The sequence below is a fragment of the Heloderma suspectum genome, chromosome 2 (genome assembly GCF_057233095.1).
Source record: "Heloderma suspectum isolate Gila_16-S chromosome 2, 16-S_ref, whole genome shotgun sequence".
In the NCBI taxonomy this organism is placed as follows: Eukaryota; Metazoa; Chordata; class Lepidosauria; order Squamata; family Helodermatidae; genus Heloderma; species Heloderma suspectum.
This window is the reverse complement of record NC_139459.1, coordinates 405,158,662-405,178,051: the sequence shown is the minus strand read 5'-3', so window position 1 is coordinate 405,178,051 and position 19,390 is coordinate 405,158,662. Positions and strand designations below refer to the sequence as shown.

Here is a 19,390-nt window from a genome sequence, read left to right as displayed (position 1 = left end):
GGGGGCTGTTGCATCCTGCCACGTGCCCAGGGCACCATTTTTGCACAGTGCCCGTGGGAGGCTAGCTTGCCGTGGCTTGCTATGACATACGAACCCAGGCAGCACGGGTTGTTTGAGGGTTAGGCGACCGTCCAGTAGCCCTGAAACAAGCCAGGGCTTACTCCCTTGGGGCCAGGGCCTAGAGAACAGGCATTTCCTCCCGGAACGCCCTTGCCGGCCAGAGATTCCCCGTGGCTGTTCCAGATGGTAAAGTAGCTTCCTCATGCCAGAAGCAAAGCCAAGCCCCACCTCTGTGTGTCGATGTGGCCTCATAGCTAATGTGATCTTCTGATGTGGAGCGGCATAGAAATATTGTAAATAAATAAATAAATAAATAAATAATCTCCTCTCCCATAAATTTGAGCTCACAGTCTCAACTCTTAGAAGATTCCCATAAGATTAAGAGCATAAGCAGAGCCCTGCTGGATCCGACCAAGGTCCATCTAGTCCCCCATTCTGTTCACACAGTGGCCAACCAGCTGTCGACCAGGAACCCACAAGCAGGGCATGAGTGCAGCAGCACCCTCCCGCCCATGTTCCCCAGCAACTGGTGTACATAGCTCGCTGCTCCTGGTACTGGAGGTAGCACATAGCCATCAGGGCTAGAAGCCATGGATAACCTTTTCCTCCAGGAATTTGTCCAACCCCCTTTTAAAGCCATCCAAATTGGCGGCCATCACTACATCCTGTGGTAGCAAATTCCATAGTTTTAACTATGCACTGTGTGAAGAAGTCCTGCCTTTGGTCTGTCCTGCATCTCCCACCAGTCAGCTTCGTAGGATGACCCCGGGTTCCAGTAATTCGAGAGATGCTGCAGCCCCTTGATCATCTCAGTTGCCCTTTTCTGCACTTTTTCCAGCTCTACAATACCTTTTTTTAGGTGTGGTGACCAGAACTGTACACAGTATTCCAAGTGTGGTCGCACCATAGTTTTGAATGTGGCAGTATGATCTTGGCAGTTTTATTCCTTTTCTAATTGTGCCTAACATGGAGTTTGCCTTTTTTTACAGCGGCCGCACACAGGGTTGACATCATTGAGCTCTCCACCACAACCCCACGATCTCTTTCCTGGTCAGTCACCGCTAGCTCAGATCCCATCAGGTTATACTTGACGCTGGGATTTTTTGCCCCAACATGCATCACTTTACACTTGCTTACATTGAACCGCATTTGCCATTTGGATGCCCTTTCTCCCAGTTTGGAGAGATCCTTTTGGAGCTCTTCACATTCCCTTTTTGTTTTAACCTCCTTAAATAATTTGGTGTCATCGGCAAACTTGGCCACTTCACTGCTCACTCCTAATTCCAGATCATTGATGAACAGGTTGAGAAGCATTGGTCCGAATACAGATCCCTGTGGGATGCTGCTATTTGCTTCCCTCCCTTGGGAGAATGTACCATTTATTCCTACTCTCTGCTTTCTGTTCTTTAACCAGTGAGTGATCCATAAGAGGACCTCTCCTCTTATTCCATGCCTGCCAAGTTTGCTCAGGAGTCTTTGGTGGGGGACTTTGTCAAAAGCCTTTTGGAAGTCCAAGTAAACAATGTCTACCAGATCACCCCTGTCTGCATGTTTATTTACACTCTCAAAGAGATCGAAAAGCTTGGTGAGACAGGACTTACCAACCGTGCGGAAGCTGGGTCAATTCTTTCTCAGCAGGGCTTGTCCTTCTGTACGCTTACTAATTTTATCATTAATAATGCCTTCAACCAATTTGCCTGAAACAGACGTTAAGTTAAGCGGCCTGTAATTTCCCAATCCCCCCTGGATCCCTTTTTGAAAACTGGTGTTACATTGGCCAACTTCCGGTCCTCTGGTATAGAGGCTGAACTTTGGGACAGGTTGCATATTTTGGTCAGAAGATTAGTAATGTCATATTTGAGTTCTTTGAGCACTCTAGGATGGATACCATCTGGGCCCGGTGATCTCTTTGCTTTCAGTGTATCAATCAGGGCGAGGACATCATCCTTTGTCACCACCATTTGCCTCCGTTCCTCAGACTCCCTTCCCGAAAACATCAGTTCCGGCAAGACTTCCATTTTCTGAAGAATGCTCTCTTTTCTCTAGTAGCTTCGTTCGCGCTGCTCGTGAACCATGCTGGAGACCTCTTGGACTTGGTGCTCCTTTCCTAACCTGTGCTACACATGTTAGCTGGGCTTCTATTATTGTGGCTTTAAACCTCCAAGCATTCTGAAGGGATCTAATCCTCTTGACTGCCCCTTTCAGCGTCCTTTTCACCAGTTCCCTCATTTTAGAGAGGTTTCCTCTTTTGAAGTCAAATGTGACTGTGCTGGGCTTCCTGGGCAATTTTCCACTTAAATATACATTCAGTCTGAGAGCCCTGTGATCACTGTTTCCAATTGGTTCAGCAACATTTACATCTCACACTAGGTCCTGGGCGACGCCACTTAGGATTAAATCCAAGGTCGCCTCCCCTCTGGTCGGTTCCATGACCAACTGTTCTAGAGTTTAGGGCGTCGAGAAGCGTAACGTCCCTGTCGCGGCCGGAACATGCATTTATCCAGTCAATGTGGAGCTGATTGAAGTCGCCCATTATTACAACACTTCCATGTTTGGAGGCCTCCCTGAGTTGCTTTCCATTTAAGGGCCACTCCGAGCATTGTGGTCTGGGGGACAACAGCATGTTCCTAGCGCGACATCAGTTTTGGAGCCTGGTGTTGTCACCCACGGCGCCTCTGGGGAAGAGCCAGCCCTTTGAGGTGCTGGACGCTATGCCCGTTGACGTACAGGGCAACCCCTCCCCAGTACGCCCTTCCCCGTCCTTCCGATAGAGCTCATATCCAGCGATGACCGCATCCCACTGGTTCTCTCTGCTCCACCAGGGTTCTGCAATGCCCACAGTATCCAGGTTTTCCTTTAAAAGCGAGCACTCCAACTCTCCCGCTTGGCTCAAGCCTGCTAGCATTTGCATCGAAACACCTACACGCAGTGTCCCTCCCCAGATGCCTCTGGTGTGTGCATCGCTTGCTGTGGGACTTTGGCCGCTCTGATTGGCTATTATGTTCTGCCACGTACTCCTGGCCTATTTCCTCCCCTCCTACATTTGGGCAATTGGACACATTTTCAACTTCATCCCTTTGGGATGATTTAACCCGAACCAGATGCTTCCCAGCTCTGGTCGGCTTCCCCCAGGGTTTAGTTGAAGAGCTGCTCTGCCACCCTTCTAATGTTTAGCGCCAGCGGTCTGGCTCCATTTTGGTTCAAGTGGAGCCCATCCCTCCTGTACAGGCCCAGCTTGTCCCAAAACGTTCCCCAGGCCCTAACAAATCTGAGCCCCTCCTCCCTGCACCACCATCTCCCCCATGCATTGAGGCTCCTCAGCTTTGTCTGTCTAGCTGGCCCTGCGCGTGGAACAGGTAGCATTTCCGAGAAAGCCACCTTGGGGATCCTGGGTTTCACCCTCCTACCTAGCAACCTAGATCTGGCTTCCAGGACCTCACGACTACATTTTCTCGCATCATTCGTACCAACATGGACCACAGCCACTGACTCTGCCCCAGCACCATCTCCTAGGGTATCTAGAGGACTCGTGACATCCGCAACCTTCGCACCAGGCAGACAATTCACCATGCGGTCCACATGCCCATCACAAACCCAGTTGTCTAAGTGTCTAATCATTGAATCTCCCGCTACCACAACCCCCCTCCCCCAGGAGGCACATCCTTGGTGCGAGAGGATACTTGTTCGTCTTCCGAGGAATGGCTCCCTTCCACGGGATCATTTCCCTCGTCCTCGGAATGACGCCCTCCTTCCCCTGGACCCGCATTCTCCGTGACAGCAGAGGAGCGGTCACCCTGGGAGTGGGACAGCTGATGGGTCCCTGAAGGTCTCATCCACCCACCTCTCTGCCTCTCTTAGCTTCTCCAGGTCAGCAACCTTGGCCTTGAGGGAGCACACTTGTTCCCTGAGGGCCAGCAGCTGGTTACACCGAGCACACGCCCAGGACGCCCATCCAGCAGGCAGATAGTCGTACGTGTGGCACTCGGAGCAGTGCCCTGGATAGCCCCCACATACCAAAACATGCCAAGAAGGCTTCAACAGGAAGGCTTCTTTCAGGCTAGATACGTCCTGAAGTTTACCTTCGAGAAATCAACACTTTCCTCAACCTTTCTGTATTAAACCTCAGTAAATAAATATTTCTAAACATCTGTATACCACACTTTTTAGTGATCATGCCTTGCACAATATTATTTGCTCATTAATGGGTAAGTCAGAACAGTGCCCCTTTGGCCCTGAGTGAGGCGTACACACGGCCCGCAACCCCCCACCCACCCGCCGGGACGGGACTTACCTTGGGCGGATCTTCCTGGCGGCGGCGGCGGCGGCTCCAGCGGCAGCTGCGGCGGCGGTGCGGCAGCTGCGGCGGCTGGTCTTCCGACCGGCTGCTGCCACCGCCATTTCCAGGTTAAAAAAAACAACAACAACATGATAGGCTACGAAAAGATTTACATAGCCTATCACGGCTGACTTAAAAAAAAAAAAAAAAGCACGTACGCTATTTGTAGACACCATGCTATTTGCGTTCCCCTTATTTTCGCCATCTTAGTCTAAGTAAATGTTTACGTAAATGCGCCTCCAGCAACACCAGACAGGCCGCATAACAAGATCAGCCTCGGATGGCCTTCTCTCTGTCCCATCAGCCAGGACAGCTAGACTGGTGGGGACGAGGGAGAGGGCCTTTTCTGTGGTGGCCCCCACTCTGTGGAACTCCCTCCCTAGGGAACTCCGTCATGCCCCCTCTTTAATGAGCTTCCGTCATGCATTAAAAACGTGGTTGTTCAGGCAGGCATTTGGGGTGGGTTAGGGTATTTTAAAAAAAAAATTATGGTAGAATTTTATTGTTTTAAATTGTTTTATGGTGTGTTGTACATCGCCCAGAGTGGCTGGGTGACCAGCCAGATGGGCGATTAATAAATTTAATAATAAATAAATAAATAAATAAATAAGACGTGCCAAAATAAGGAATGCAAATGGTGGCAGCCATGGCTGCCGCCATTTGCGTACGCGTGTGTTTTGGGGTTTTTTTGTTTTTAAATAAGCCGTGATAGGCTATGTAAACAATATCACAGGATATGTAACAATATTGTTACATATTGATATGTAACAATATCAGGAATTTGTATTATCCACCATTCCAAATTTTCAATCACGAATCATTCAGCATTTTCAATAGTGCTTCTGCTGGCGTTTCATAGCTAGACAGGCTTTCTTGCTTTGAGGGAGGAGAGTTAAGCATTTATCCCTAGATGCCCTAGCAATTCCGATACAGCAAAATCAGCCTTTGCCTTAAAATCTGTGACAGTCCCACCTGCCAACACCTGTGAGGCCTGATAGATACCTGCAGCCTCCCTGTGCAGTGCAGCTTCCCTCTGAAGAAGGCCAGGTGCTGGGGAAGCCAGAGGGAAGGGCTGCGACCTCCCTGCCCCATTTTGGACCTCCCAGAGCGTGTCTGGGTGGCTGCAGAGGGAAAGAGTTTGCTGCTGTTGGTCTCCTCCATTTTCTGGATCTTTCTCAGCTTCTCCTGTTTCCTCCCCTCCCTCCCCCCACCATGACGTCCTTCTTCTTCCCTTCCAGTTAAGCCCACAGTCTCCATCTCCCCCACCAAGGACAACCCCCTCTCCCCCCACACCCTGCTGCTCTGCACTGCGGCCAGTTTCTATCCCCTGGAGATCGAGATCAAGTGGCTGAAGAACGGGCAAGAGGAGAAGGAAGGGGTCGCCTATGGGGAAGAGCTCCGGAACGGAGACTGGACGTACCAGACACAGGTGATGCTGGAGACGACACCCGAGCGGGGAGACGTCTACACCTGCCAGGTGGAGCACCCCAGCCTGGAGACGCCCATCATGGTGCAGTGGGGTACGAGCCTCCCTCCCCCTTTCCCCTGGAGACCCAATCCTGCAAAGAGGGTGGGAATTCCACATTCCTGTGTCACTCCTGACCTGCTCGAGAGGCTGAAAAAGAGGTCCCAGCACTTCTCAGGAGGTGCCCCATTCTGATGCATGTGAGCAAAAGCCAAAGTCTGGAGCTCCATGGGAGATCATTGCACCCACGACTTCCATCCAGCAGGCAGATCATCTTGCATGTGGCACTCGGTGCAATACACTGGATAGCCCCCGCCCCCCTGCCAGCTTTCTACATTCATAACTGGTTTTTTAGTTGGGTACGTTTTCCCTGGAAAACTTAGTTGTTTACTACAAGAAGGTGGGGAAATTATTTATAGTTATTTATTTACGTTACTTACTGTGAGTATGGAATAGGGAGGAAAGAGTTCACTGCTTTGGCTTCGTCGCACTGTTGCTAAACTCACACAGTTGCTTAACTCGCTTGTTTGCTGAAGCCTTGTCCCTGGGGCTGAGACGCTTCGTCCCTGGGGCTCCTCGCGCAGGGAGAGCTTGCTCCTTCACACGCATCCCTCCCTAAAGAGACAGGCCCAACTGCGGCTGCAGTGAATCTGATTGGAGGGCCTCGTTTGAAAAGCAAGGGAGGCTGTGTGCAAACTCCTGATCAGCCCTGGCTTCCAGTGGCTGGGAATGTAGGCAGTTGCCCCCCAGGGAATGATGATTCCTATCTAGCAAGGAGGACCATTAACAATATTGAATGGGAGACCTGTTGAGGGGAGATCCTCTGTATCGTCGTTGGAGGGGACAGCAGACAAAGGGGAGGCGATTTGGGGAGGCTGTGGGTTGCGAGGTCTGGATACTTTTCTCTGTGTTTTTTGAAACTTAATTGATATGCTGAACTCTTAAACTTGCTTTATTTAATGAACTGCTCTTTCAGGCCTAAGCATGAGCCTAAACTGATCCCAAACGGAAGCTGGCCTGCACTGTTTCCTGCTTGAAGCACACTCTTCCATTGCTTACTTTGTAAAAAACTTAATTGATATGCTGTGTAAATTCAGTCCTGCTTAACTTCAGAAAGGAAGGAAAGGAAAGGTTCCTCCTGTGCAAGTCATTGCTGACCCCTAGAGGGACGCCGCTTGCGCTGGCGTTTTCGTGGCAGACTGTAGTGGGCTGGTTTGCCCTGGCCTTCCCCAGACGTGACCACCTTTCCCCCAGCAAGCTGGGTCCTCATTTTACTGACCTCGGAAGGATGGAGGGCTGAGTCGACCTGAGCCGGCTACCCAAGACCCAGCTTCCGCTGGGATCGACCTCAGGTCGTGGGGAGAGTTTCGGTTGCAATACTGCCACCTACCACTCTGTGCCACACGAGGCTCGACTTAACTTCAGAACCAGCACTAAATGGGTCTGAAGCACCCCGGTGGGTAACCCAGCCAATTTCAACAGACAGACATTACTACAGACAAAATTGTAGATTGAAATCTATGTAAGGCTTTATTTCAGGAAAATACAAAATATAAAGCAAGTGGCAGGGTGGTTATATGAGCGTTAGAAACTTTCTCTATAATTACAGGGAAAGAAAGCAACACAAATAGAATATTAATTAAAGGAATTGCAGTTGCCAAAGCTGGTATTACGAATTTGGCTGATAGGGTAACGGCTTGAGCTTCTCGCCTTGTTATGCCTCCTCCGTCCAACTTTCTCCTGTTCACTGCTTGCGGTTTAAAGCTAAACTAAAACTAAACTTAACTAAAAGGTGTTAACTCTCCCACTACTTCCTCCTGCACTTGACTTGAATATGAACACTATGCTAGAGCATTACTAAGTTCCTCGAGGCCTGTGAAGAATGGAGGTGGAAGTTAGCGTGAAAGGAAAAGCCCAAGACTTGGAAATAATTCTAAGTCCCACCTTCAGACACAACTCCCGAGAATCAAGCTCAGAAATAATTCTAAGTTCTGCTTTCAGAAAATACTCTTAGTCCTTAGTTCAGAAAATATTCTAAGTTCCAAATAATAAGAGTCTCAGGAGGCCCACAGTGACCCAAATCCTCGGGCCTGGTGGCGAGGCAGAAAGAGCGCAGTGAAGCAGCAGCAGGAACAGCAGCGGGGATGGGCTCTCCCTGCCTGTCCTTCTGTACCCTCGCTCTGGTCAAAGGTGGGGCCCGAGGAGCAATGACAGACTCCTCTCCCCATCAAAATGGGGCGTGTGTGGTTGGACCACCTGCTCACCAATCAGAGGTCCGGGGCCTCCTCTGTCTCCCACAGTTTCAGGTGTTTGGGAAACATCTCTGGCACAACTGCAAATGGGTTACTTTGAAATGTCCCCAAACGTGGCCCGCAGCCCGCCACCTGGGCATGTGACCTCGACTGACACATTTCTCCCTGGTGCATCTCCTTTGATGCCACGGCCACCTTTGCCCGTCTTTGGCCATCTCCGCCCAAACACCTCCTGCCAGCTGTCGCTCGTGCGCAGGGCTACAGCTCCGCCGCCCGACTCGCCTCAAGGAAGGCCGCTCTCGTGTCAGCAGGTGTGCACCGCGAGATGCCGAAGCAGCCCTTCTCCTCCTCTTAGTGGGCCCCTGAGCAGGCTCCGTTCTGCCGCTCATCTCACTCACGCGCTCTGCCAGCGCTCCGTGGCCTGGAGCAAACCCTGTGAAGCCACCTGTGAAGACAGCTGCATTTCCCCGCCTTCCTTCAAAGACAGTCCTGCCAAACCTTAAGAGTCTTAGCTAGTGAGATAAAATCCAGCAGCACAGAATCAGACCTCAAGGTCTTTTTGCCCAGGGGCCAAGAGCCTGGAATAGAAGACTGATTCGTAAATCCGAGTCTGGGGTCTTTCAGGGGCTCTTCTTGTAGGTCTCCCCAAACCCTCACTCAGGTCATTCAGCCATCCCAGATCAAATGGGCCACCCCAGTCTTTGTCAGCAATGCTATTTGACCCTTTCAGTGCCAGATTAACACCCTGTACTCTTAAACTTGCTTTACTGAATGCAAGAGACTGAGGAGAGGGCAGCAGCGTGGGCTGAAAAAGGCCCTCCCTGTGTGTAGCGCATGGAACGGATCCCCCTTTCGAAAGCTGGAGGCTGAGAGGCCAGACCTGCCCCGATCCTGCTGCTCACGTGAGGCTCCCCTTCTCCTCCTCCCACAGAGCCACGGAGGTCGGACTCTGCCAGGAGCAAAGTGTGGACGGGGGTCGTGGGGGCCGTGCTGGGCGTGGTCTTTGTGGCCGTGGGACTCGCCCTCCACCTGAAGAGCAAGAAAGGTAATCGTGTGTGTGTGTGGGGGGGGAGAAGTGGTGGCACCAGAGGAACTTTGTGGCGAAGGGATGAATGAATTTTGGATGCGGGTTGCCTGCCTCGTCCACATCCTCATCCCCCAGCAGAAGCTGCCCAGGATAAGGTTTTCTAGCATCCCCCTGCAGAAGGCCCTTCTAAAAGCTCCATGGGGCCTGTTCCAAGGGGAGAGGGAGAGCACCCCCCTCCAAGCACAGTGGCTTAGAGGTTGAGCTCTGAATCGGGAAGCCCCCAGGTGGAATCTCACCTCTGCCATGAACTCACAGGTGGCCTTAGGCAAGCCGCTCTCTCTCAGCCTCCGTCCTCCCACCTGCAGCATGGGGGACTACCTGACAGGGTGGAGGTGGTTGTCGTAAGGACGACAGCTGGGCAGTGCATGTGAAGCGCTTCGCATAGTTCAAAGCGCTGTGGAAATGGGAAGTGTTCTTGTTGCACAAAATGCTAGTTTCGCCCCCTGGAGGCTAGTCCAATTTGCCCCAAAGAGGAGAGTCAACTTCAGGCTGGGTCCAACTCGATTTTATTGTTTGCAAACAGTTCGACAGAGGAGCTCACGCTCAAAGCAGAGTCGGCCCTGGGCAACCTCCGCGCTGCAGTTTTATCACTTAGCTTGCATTCCTCAGCCAGCGTGTCACTTTTGATTGGTTGCCAGTGGTTTGCCTAGCAACCTTATCTTAGGGTTACTGTCTGCTCATTCCAGGCATGCGCAGCTCTTACAGTACTATGTGCTGCTTAAGACACATACAATGGCTTTTAGCCTGTGACCCCAGGAAGGGGGTCCTTGTGCTTCAGCGCCATCCCATCCGCCAGGACAACAGGACCCTCTGAGGAGGGTTTGCTTGGAAAGATCCCCCTCAAGCAGAGTCAGGTCAGCTGCTGGGTCGGGAAGGCAGGCTGCGTCTTGCCACAATCCCGGGTCTCAGCTGGGCAGAGAAAAGAGGCAGGAGGGGTTTGTGCCTTGAGGGGCAGCTCATGGTGGAGGGAAGGAGGGTCTCGCTTTCCTCCTCCCCTAAGCAGCACCCCCCCTCCATGGATGTAACTGTGTCTCCGTCTCTCTCTCCTTTTAGCAACGCCCATCCAACCACCTGCAGGTAAGGTCTCCGCACCTCTCCCCCAATTCCTTGTGTTCATTTTCATCCTGCCCTTTCAAAAGCATTTGTCCAGGGTAGTTTCCAAGTGTTTCAAAAAGACCCCGCAAAGCTGGCATCCAGACTGCAGCCGCCCTGCTAGTCTCTTGCAGGCGAAACAACCAGGAGTCTTGTGACACTTTGAAGAGTTTACAGATTTCTCGTGGCAGAACCTTTTATGGGCAGATGCCAGATAGGCTGTCCTCAGTGTGTGTGCTTATTTGTTTATTCTGAATAAAATAAAATCTCTTGAGTGGATTACATATAACAGTATTAAAATCACAGCTTAAAATACACCATAAAAACAATTGCAGCTACAACAGGAAGAACAATACAAAAACAGGAAATGGAGCAGCGTCATGAATAATTCCGATTATTACAGGCCAGATTAATTGCAAGCCTGTTGACGGATGTAGATGGATTCAGAGGGGGGAAATCCACTCAGAGGGGCCCAAAGAGATCAAAATGCAAGGTGCTTTCAATATAAGCACAGTGACAACTCACAAATTGAGATAATTTAGCCTTCCTAGTTTTGCTATGCTAATTTAACACTTCCAAAAGGGGAGGTACCTCCTTCGTCCCAATTAAGTCCTAAAAGGATAGAATCAAACTTGCGGGTCATTCTAAGATAGCCACTTCATTCTGGAGCCTGTCCAAATATTGTCTGTCAAAAATGTCGACCTTTGGGTCAGCAGCAGAGCATCCGAGGAGGCTGATGGGGTGGGGTCCCCCTCACTGGGCTGCAGCCCCCTGCCCTGCATAGCCTGCCAGTCTGGAAGGTCCGTCAGTCACTCAGAGTGGGCTGGTGGTGGCATGTGAGGGCTGCAGTGGGGAGGGGGGAGATGGGAAAGCCCCTGGGCAAGTCAACATTCCCATCCCTCCCCTCTTCTTGCACATCATCCAAACATGCTTTTTCCTATTCGTTTATGTGTTTTACTGTACGTTTTCATTTTTCCCTCCCAGCACTCATCAGCTAGTCCGTCCAGCTTCGAGCCCCAACATGGAAAATAACTCTTTTGAAAGCTGCTGGAGCTCTTTCCTTCCTGGAAGATGCAAAACTGGAGGGGGTGAAAAAGAGAGCCTGCCGCCTGGACCTCCTCCTGCCGCCACCTCCAGCACTGGCTGCCTTCTCCTGTGTCTCTGAATGTGTTTCTGGGGCTTTCTTTTGGGGGGGTGGGGTGGAGTGGGATTCGTCCTGCCAAGTGCTGAGAAGATCCCTCTCCTTCCCTGGATTTCTGATCAGGAGCAGAGAACGGGTCAGAGTCCATTCCTCACCTGGCAGGACCCCTCAGATGACCCCCTTCCCAAGCGGGGGGAGACTCGCTCCGGGGTCAGCTGTCTGCATCCAGCCGGAGCTGCTGCGTCTGCATTGCAGGCGGTTCTGAGCAGCATCCCTGGGACCCGCCAGCAGATTCCGGTCTGTGCTGCTTCACCGCTGATTAGAACTGCTGCTGCCTGCTGCTGGAAGTCACAAGGCTTAGTCGAAAGGCACTGAAAAAACTCTCCGCCTTGTACTGTTAGGGGAGGGGCCGTAGCTGCGTGGTAGAGCCCTTGCCTAGCGTGCAGAAGGCCCCAGGTTGAGTCTCCAGCAGCGTTTCCAGGCCGGGCCAGGAGCTGGCAGCCTGGGCCCCTCGGATGTCTCGGACTCTGACTCCCGCCGCCCCCGAGCACTGGCCATGCTGGCTGGGGCTGGTGGGATTGTAGTCCAACGCATCTGGAGGGCAGCGCATTGCCTCCCCCGGTGCAGACACTGCTGAGCGAGGTGGACCAGGGGCCTGACTGCGCACGGCCGCATATCTGCGTTAGGCCCGTCCTGTCGCCCGTGTGATAAATGCGGTTAAGCCTACAGGCGTTAAATACCAGTGGGAAATGAATCTGGAATGTTTTTCTTTCAGGTTTGTGCTAATAGTTTGCTGTGATACATTATTGCAGATCCATCCTCACCGTTGTATCCTCACAACAACAACAACACTAAACCATTCAGGTATGACCTAAATCATATCCCTGATGAATATACAGTGGAGGTGAGGAATAGATTTCAGGGATTAGACCTGATAGACAGAGTGCCTGAGGAACTATGGACGGAGGTCCGTAACATTGTTCAGGAGGCAGCAACTCAATCCATCCCAAAGAAAAAGAAATGCAAGAAAGCCAAGTGGCTGTCTGATGAGGCTTTACAAGTAGCTGACGAAAGAAGGGAAGCGAAAAGCAAGGGAGAAAGGGGAAGACATACCCAACTGAATGCAGAGTTCCAGAGAATAGCAAGGAGAGACAAGAAGGCCTTCTTAAATGAACAATGCAAAGAAATCGAGGAAAACAACAGAATGGGAAAGACTAGAGATCTCTTCAAGAAAATTGGAGATCTCAAGGGAACATTTTGCGCAAAGACGGGCATGATAAAGGACAAAGAAGGCAGGGACCTAACAGAAGCAGATGAGATTAAGAAGAGGTGGCAAGAATACACAGAAGAACTATACAGGAAAGATCTGAATGTCCCTGATAGCCATGAGAGTGCGCTCACTGAACTTGAGCGGACATCCTCGAGAGTGAAGTCAAGTGGGCCTTAGGAAGCATTAGTAACAACAAAGCTAGCGGAGATGACAGTATTCCAGCCGAGCTATTTAAAATCCTAAAAGATGATGCTGTTAAAGTGCTGCATTCAATATGCCAACAAATCTGGAACACTCAACAGTGGCCACAAGACTGGAAAAGGTCAGTTTACATTCTAATTCCAAAGAAGGGCAACGCCAAAGAGTGTTCAAACTACCGCACAATTGCGCTCAATTGCCCACAGATACCAGTAATCCATTTGTCCTGGATATTTTCTTCCAGGACTAGTCTCAAATCTCCCGAAGTGGATTGATCAAAGGATCCTATGTTTGGCCAAGTATGTGCTGTCACTGGCCATCCTTCACTACACAAAATGGACATGCTCCTCTTTGACAAACCAACAGTACCAGATAAAGTATTCCAGATTCTCACCATTACATCCAAAGGCGACCCCGAAGGAACGCTACATTTGTTCCCCATTCTTCAGGTTAATAATTCGTAATACACATATTTCAGTCACAATATGAATGACAATTAGGATTATTAATAGGAATAGTCACTGAGGCGCCAATCTGAACAGAATCCACTCACCCTTTAGGACCTGGCCTTATTGAAGTCCCTCTGTCCCTCCATCTCCTCCAAGTTACCCTCAGGTGAACTCACCTAGTGCTGGCTGGGTCTTTGACCGAGTTTGGAAACAGAAGAACGATGAGCTGACTGGTCCTGCCATGGTCACCAATTGTGGCAAGAGGGGCAAAGGCCCCTAGGTATTCGATGGCCAGCTGATGTTCCAATAGATCAACTAGACACGGGTAAGCTTCTGGATCAAAAATGCATTTATTTGCTTGAGCAAAGGCAGAAGTTCTCAAGGAGAAGATTAGCCCTGAATATGGGGCGGTTTGTACCTTTATACTGTGCAGTAAAGAAGTCGCTTTGAAACAGAAGATCGCAGTTTCTAGGCAGTTTGCAGATGTTATCTCACAAGCATCAGGCTGTGGTTAACAAGTCACTTAAGCATAACACTTCTTAGAAAAGCTTCAAATTGTTGGGGCAGTCTCTGGCACATAAACAATCCCATCAGCCTCAGCTAAGGTTATACAGCAAACAAACATGGAATCACTTTGGTCAAGCTAGAAATCGCTTCCAATCAAGTTAGTGGTCGGTTTTGGTGACAGTTCTGCTCAGCGTCTAAAGAGGTTACCTAAATCCGTGGGCCTGGTGGCACAGCAGAAAAAGGGGAATGGAGCAGCAGCAGCGGGGACAAAAGCACCCCCCCAGAGCCCCCATTCCCTGGGCTTTTATACCCCTGCTCTGGTCAAAGGTGGGGCCTAAGGAGCTATGAGACAATCAGCCTCCAATAGGAAATGGGGTGCACGTGGTTAGAGCATTTGCTCATTAGTCAGAAACAAGGTGTCCCATCTACCTCCCATAATTCCATGTGTCTGGGGAATGTGTCTGGCACCATTACAAACGGGCTACTTTGAAATGTCCCAACATATGACTGAAAGTCTACCATCTGGGCATGCTATCTTGATTGATGCATTGCTCTTCCGTATATCTTCTTTGACCTCCCTGTCATCTTTGGCCATTTTGGGTCATATCCTCCCAGACACCTCCTCCTAGTTGTCGCTCGTGCTCAGGGCTACACTTCCCCACCCAACTCGCATCGAGTCGGGACATCCTCTTAGCAGCAGGGGTGCACCACGAGAAGTCAAAACAGCCCTTTTCCTCCTCTCAGGGGGCCTCTGAGCAGGCTCCGATCTGCTGTTCCTCTCACTGGGACACCCTGCCAGCACGTCGGGGCCTTGAGCAAGCTCTGTGAAGCCGCCTGCAAAAACTGCTCAACTTTTTCCCCTTCTTCAAAGACAGTCCTGCAAAATCTCAGTTAGAGTCTCAGTTAGTGAAATAACATCATTTACTATAGAATCAAACTTCACGGTCTTCTTGCCTAGGGGTCAAGAGTCTGGAATATAAAGCTGGTTACGAGTCTGGGGTCTTCTAGGGGATCTTCTTGTAGGCCTCTCCCAGATTAAATCAGCCAACTTCTTGTTCAGTCATTCAGTCGTGTCTGACTCTTCATGACACCACGGACCATAGCACGCCAGGCCTTCCTGTCCTGCGCTCTCTCCCGGAGTGTGCTCAAGTCCATATTCATTGCATCGGTGATGCTATCTAGCCATCTCATCCTCTGCCGTCCCCTTCTCCTTTTGCCTTCAGTCTTTCCCAGCATCAGCGTCTTTTCCAGAGAGTTTTCTCTTCGCATTAGGTGGCCAAAATATTGGAGCTTCAGCTTCAGTCTCTGTCCTTCCAATGAGCACTCAGGGTTGATTTCCTTTAGGATGCACTGATTTGACCTCCTGGCAGTCCAGGGAACTCATAAGAGTCTTCTCCAGCACCACAGTTCGAAAGCATCAATTCTTCGGCGCTCAGCCTTCCTTATAGTCCAGCTCTCACACCCATACATTACTACTGGGAAAACCATAGCTTTGATTAGACGGACCTTTGTCGGCAAGGTGATGTCTCTGCTTCTTAGGTTTGTCATAGCTTTCCTCCCAAGGAGCAAGCGTCTTTTAATTTCATGGCTACAGTCACCGTCTGCGGTGATCTTGGAGCCCAAGAAAGTAAAATCTGTCACTGCTTCCATTTCTTCCCCTTCTATAAGCCAGGAAGCGATGGGGCCAGATGCCATGATCTTCGTTTTTTGAATGTTGAGTTTCAAACCAGCTTTTGCACTCTCCTCTTTCACCCTCAACAAGAGGCTCTTGAGATCCTCTTCACTTTCTGCCATTAGGGTGGTATCATCTGCATATCGGAGGTTGTTGATAATTCTCCTGGCAATCTTAATTCCGACCTCTGATTCATCCAACCCAGCATTTCTCGTGATGTACTCTGCATATAAGTTAAATAAGCAGGGTGACAATATGCAGCCTTGTCGTACTCCTTTCCCAATTTTGAACCACTCAGTTGTTCCATGTCTGGTTCTTGCTGTTGCTTCTTGACCCTCGTACAGGTTTCTCAGGAGACAGGTAAGGTGGTTTGGTACTCCCATCACTTTAAGAATTTGCCACAGTTTGTTGTGATCCACACAATCAAAGGCTTTAGCGTAGTCAATGAAGCAGAACTAGACGTTTTTCTGGAATTCTCTTGCTTTCTCCATGATGCAGCGAATGTTGGCGATTTGATCTCTAGTTCCTCTGCCTCTTCGAAACCCAGCTTGTACTTCCGGTAGTTCTCGGTTCGCATACTGCTGAAGCCTAGCTTGTAGGATTTTGAGCATCACCTTGCTGGCATGTGAAATGAGCGCAATGGTGCGGTAGTTTGAACACTCTTTGGCGTTGCCCTTCTTTGGAATTGGAATGTAAACTGACCTTTTCTAGTCTTGCAGCCATTGTTGAGTGTTCCAAATTTGTTGGCATATTGAATGCAGCACTTTAACAGCATCATCTTTTAGGATTTTAAATAGCTCAGCTGGAAGACTGTCATCTCCGCTAGCTTTGTTGTTAGTAATGCTTCCTAAGGCCCACTTGACTTCACTCTCGAGGATGTCCGGCTCAAGTTCAGTGACCGCACTATCATGGCTATCAGGGACATTCAGATCTTTCCTGTATCGTTCTTCTGTGTATTCTTGCCACCTCTTCTTAATCTCATCTGCTTCTGTTAGGTCCCTGCCTTCTTTGTCCTTTATCATGCCCGTCTTTGCACAAAACGTTCCCTTGAGATCTCCGATTTTCTTGAAGAGATCTCTAGTCTTTCCCATTCTGTTGTTTTCCTCGATTTCTTTGCATTGTTCATTTAAGAAGGCCTTCTTGTCTCTCCTTGCTATTCTCTGGAACTCTGCGTTCAGTTGGATATATCTTCCCCTTTCTCCTTTGCTTTTCGCTTCCCTTCTTTCCTCAGCTACTTGGAAAGCCTCATCAGACAGCCACTTGGCTTTCTTGCATTTCTGTTTCTTTGGGATGGAGTTGCTGGTCTAATACCTTGAATCTATTCCTCACCTCCACTGTATATTCATAAGGGATATGATTGAGGTCATACCTGAATGGTTTAGTGGTTTTCCCTACGTTCTTCAATTTCAGCCGAAATTGTGCAACAAGAAGCTCATGATCTGAGCCACAGTCAGCTCCAGGTCTTGTTTTTACTGACTGTATGGAGCTTCTCCATCTTTGGCTGCAAAGGACATAATCAATCTGATTTCGATATTGACCATCTGGTGATGTCCATGTGTAGAGTCGCCTCTTGTGCTGTTGGAAAAGAGTGTTTGCTATGATCAGCGTGTTCTCTTGGCAAAACTCTATTAGCTTTTGTTCTGCTTCATTTTGTACAACAAGGCCATGCCTTCCTGTTATCCCGGTGATTTCTTGACTTCCTACTTTAGCATTCCAATCCCCTATGATGAAGAGGACATCTTTTGTTGGTGTTAGTTCTAGAAGTTGTTGTAGGTCTTCATAGAACCGATCAACCTCAGCTTCTTCGGCCTCAGTGGTTGGGGCATAGACATGAATGACTGTGATGTTGAATGGTTTGCCTTGGATTCGTACTGAGATCATTCTATCGTTTTTGAGATCGTACCCCAGTACTGCTTTTCCCACCCTTTTGTTGACTATGAGTGCTACTCCATTTCTTCTAAGGGATTCTTGCCCACAGTAGTAGATATGATGGTCACCTGAATTAAATTCGCCCATGCCTGTCCATTTGAGTTCGCTGATTCCCAAGATGTCGATGTTCAGTCTTGCTATCTCATGTTTGACCACCTCCAGCTTACCTTGATTCATTGATCTTACGTTCCAGGTTCCTAGACAATATTGTTCTTTACAGCATCAGATTTTCTTTTCACCACCAGACACATCCACAGCTGAGTGTCCTTTCGGCTTTGGCCCAGCCGCTTCACTCTTTCTGGCGCTACTTGGAAATTCCCTCTGCTCTTCCCCAGTAGTATATTGGACACCTTCTGACCTGAGGGGCTCATCTTCCGGCGTCATCTCTTTTAGCCTTGTGATACGTTCCATGGGGTTTTCTTGGCAAGAATACTGAGTGGGTTGCCATTTCCTTCTCCAGTGGACCACATTTTGTCAGAAGTCTCTGCCATGACCTGTCCGTCTTGGGTGGCCCTGCACGGCATAGCTTATGGCTTCACTGAGTTATGCAAGCCCCTTCACTACAACAAGGCAGTGATCCATGAAGGGGTAGCCAACTTCTACTCTTTGCTAACCCTTTTTAGCACCAGATTAACACAAGGGGCTGGAGGGATGGGGTGTATGTCAGAGTGGACCGAACCAGGGTCTCCCATAGCCTGCCTCCCTGCAGGCTCCCCTCTTGGCAGCATCCTCTGGAGAAAAGCTCACCAGAAGTGCAGGAGATGCTCTTTGGCCCACACTCATCACCTGCCCTGGCATCAGCCAAGAGCTCCTTGAACAGCCAGGGAGCCGGGCAGATGTCCAAACTCTAGTTTGGCCCCAACAAGCTTTTTGTGAAGCCACATAGGCTTTTTCTGTTGTCTTCCACCTTTTTTTCTTGTTGGAATTGTTTGTAATTGTGCCTTTAGAAAAGATTCATATAATCAAAGCTATGGTTTTCCCAGTAGCAACATATGGCTGTGAGAGCTGGACTATAAGGAAGGCTGAGCGCCAAAGAATGGATGCTTTCGAACTGTGGTGCTGGAGAAGACTCTTACGAGTCCCCTGGACTGCAAGGAGGTCAGATCAGTCAATCCTGAAGGAAATCAACCCTGAGTGCTCATTGGAAGGACACAGACTGAAGCTGAAGCTCAAATATTTTGGCCACCTAATGAGAAGAGAAAACTCCCTGGAAAAGACCCTGATGCTGGGAAAGATTGAAGGCAAAAGGAGAAGGGGACGGCAGAGGATGAGATGGCTAGATAGCATCACCAATGCAATGAATATGGACTTGAGCACGCTCCGGGAGAGAGCGCAGGACAGGAAGGCCTGGCGTGCTATGGTCCATGGGGTCATGAAGAGTCGGACACAATGACTGAACAAAAATGCGAAGAGAAAACTCACTGGAAAAGATTGTGATGCTGGGAAAAACTGAAGGCAAAAGGAGAAAGGGATGGCAGAGGATGAGATGGTAGATAGCATCACTGATGCAATGAATATGGACTTGAGCACACTCTGGGAGAGAGCGCAGGACAGGAAGGCCTGGCGTGCTGTGTTCCATGGGGTCACGAAGAGTCGGACATGACTGAATGACTGAACAACAACAACAACAACCCATCTTGGACTCCCTTTCTCACTACAGTCGCTTGCCATGGGATCTTACTTCTCTTGTTTTCATAGAATCATAGAATCATAGAATAGTAGGGTTGGAAGGGGCCTACAAGGCCATCGAGTCCAACCCCCTGCTCAATGCAGGAATCCAAGTCAGAGCATCCCTGACAGATGGCTGTCCAGGCTCATCTTGAAATAAACGTTCTGAGTTTATTAAAATCAGCTTTCCTAAAATCCAGGGTATGCGTTTGGCTACACTCAGCTTTTGCTTCCTTTAGAACCAAGAACTCAAGTATAGCATGG

At 49.6% G+C, this 19,390-nt stretch overlaps 1 pseudogene across 1 annotated transcript in view; it reads left to right on the top strand.

Annotated features, from left to right (window-relative positions):
- Window positions 1-19,390, top strand: part of LOC146356737 (uncharacterized) — a 33,177-nt pseudogene that overhangs the window by 6,862 nt on the left and 6,925 nt on the right. The window contains exons 3-6 of the transcript XR_014787127.1: window positions 5,635-5,916; window positions 9,045-9,158; window positions 10,254-10,426; window positions 11,557-11,730. The product of XR_014787127.1 is annotated as an uncharacterized LOC146356737 (transcript). The remainder of the gene's footprint in view (window positions 1-5,634; window positions 5,917-9,044; window positions 9,159-10,253; window positions 10,427-11,556; window positions 11,731-19,390) is intronic.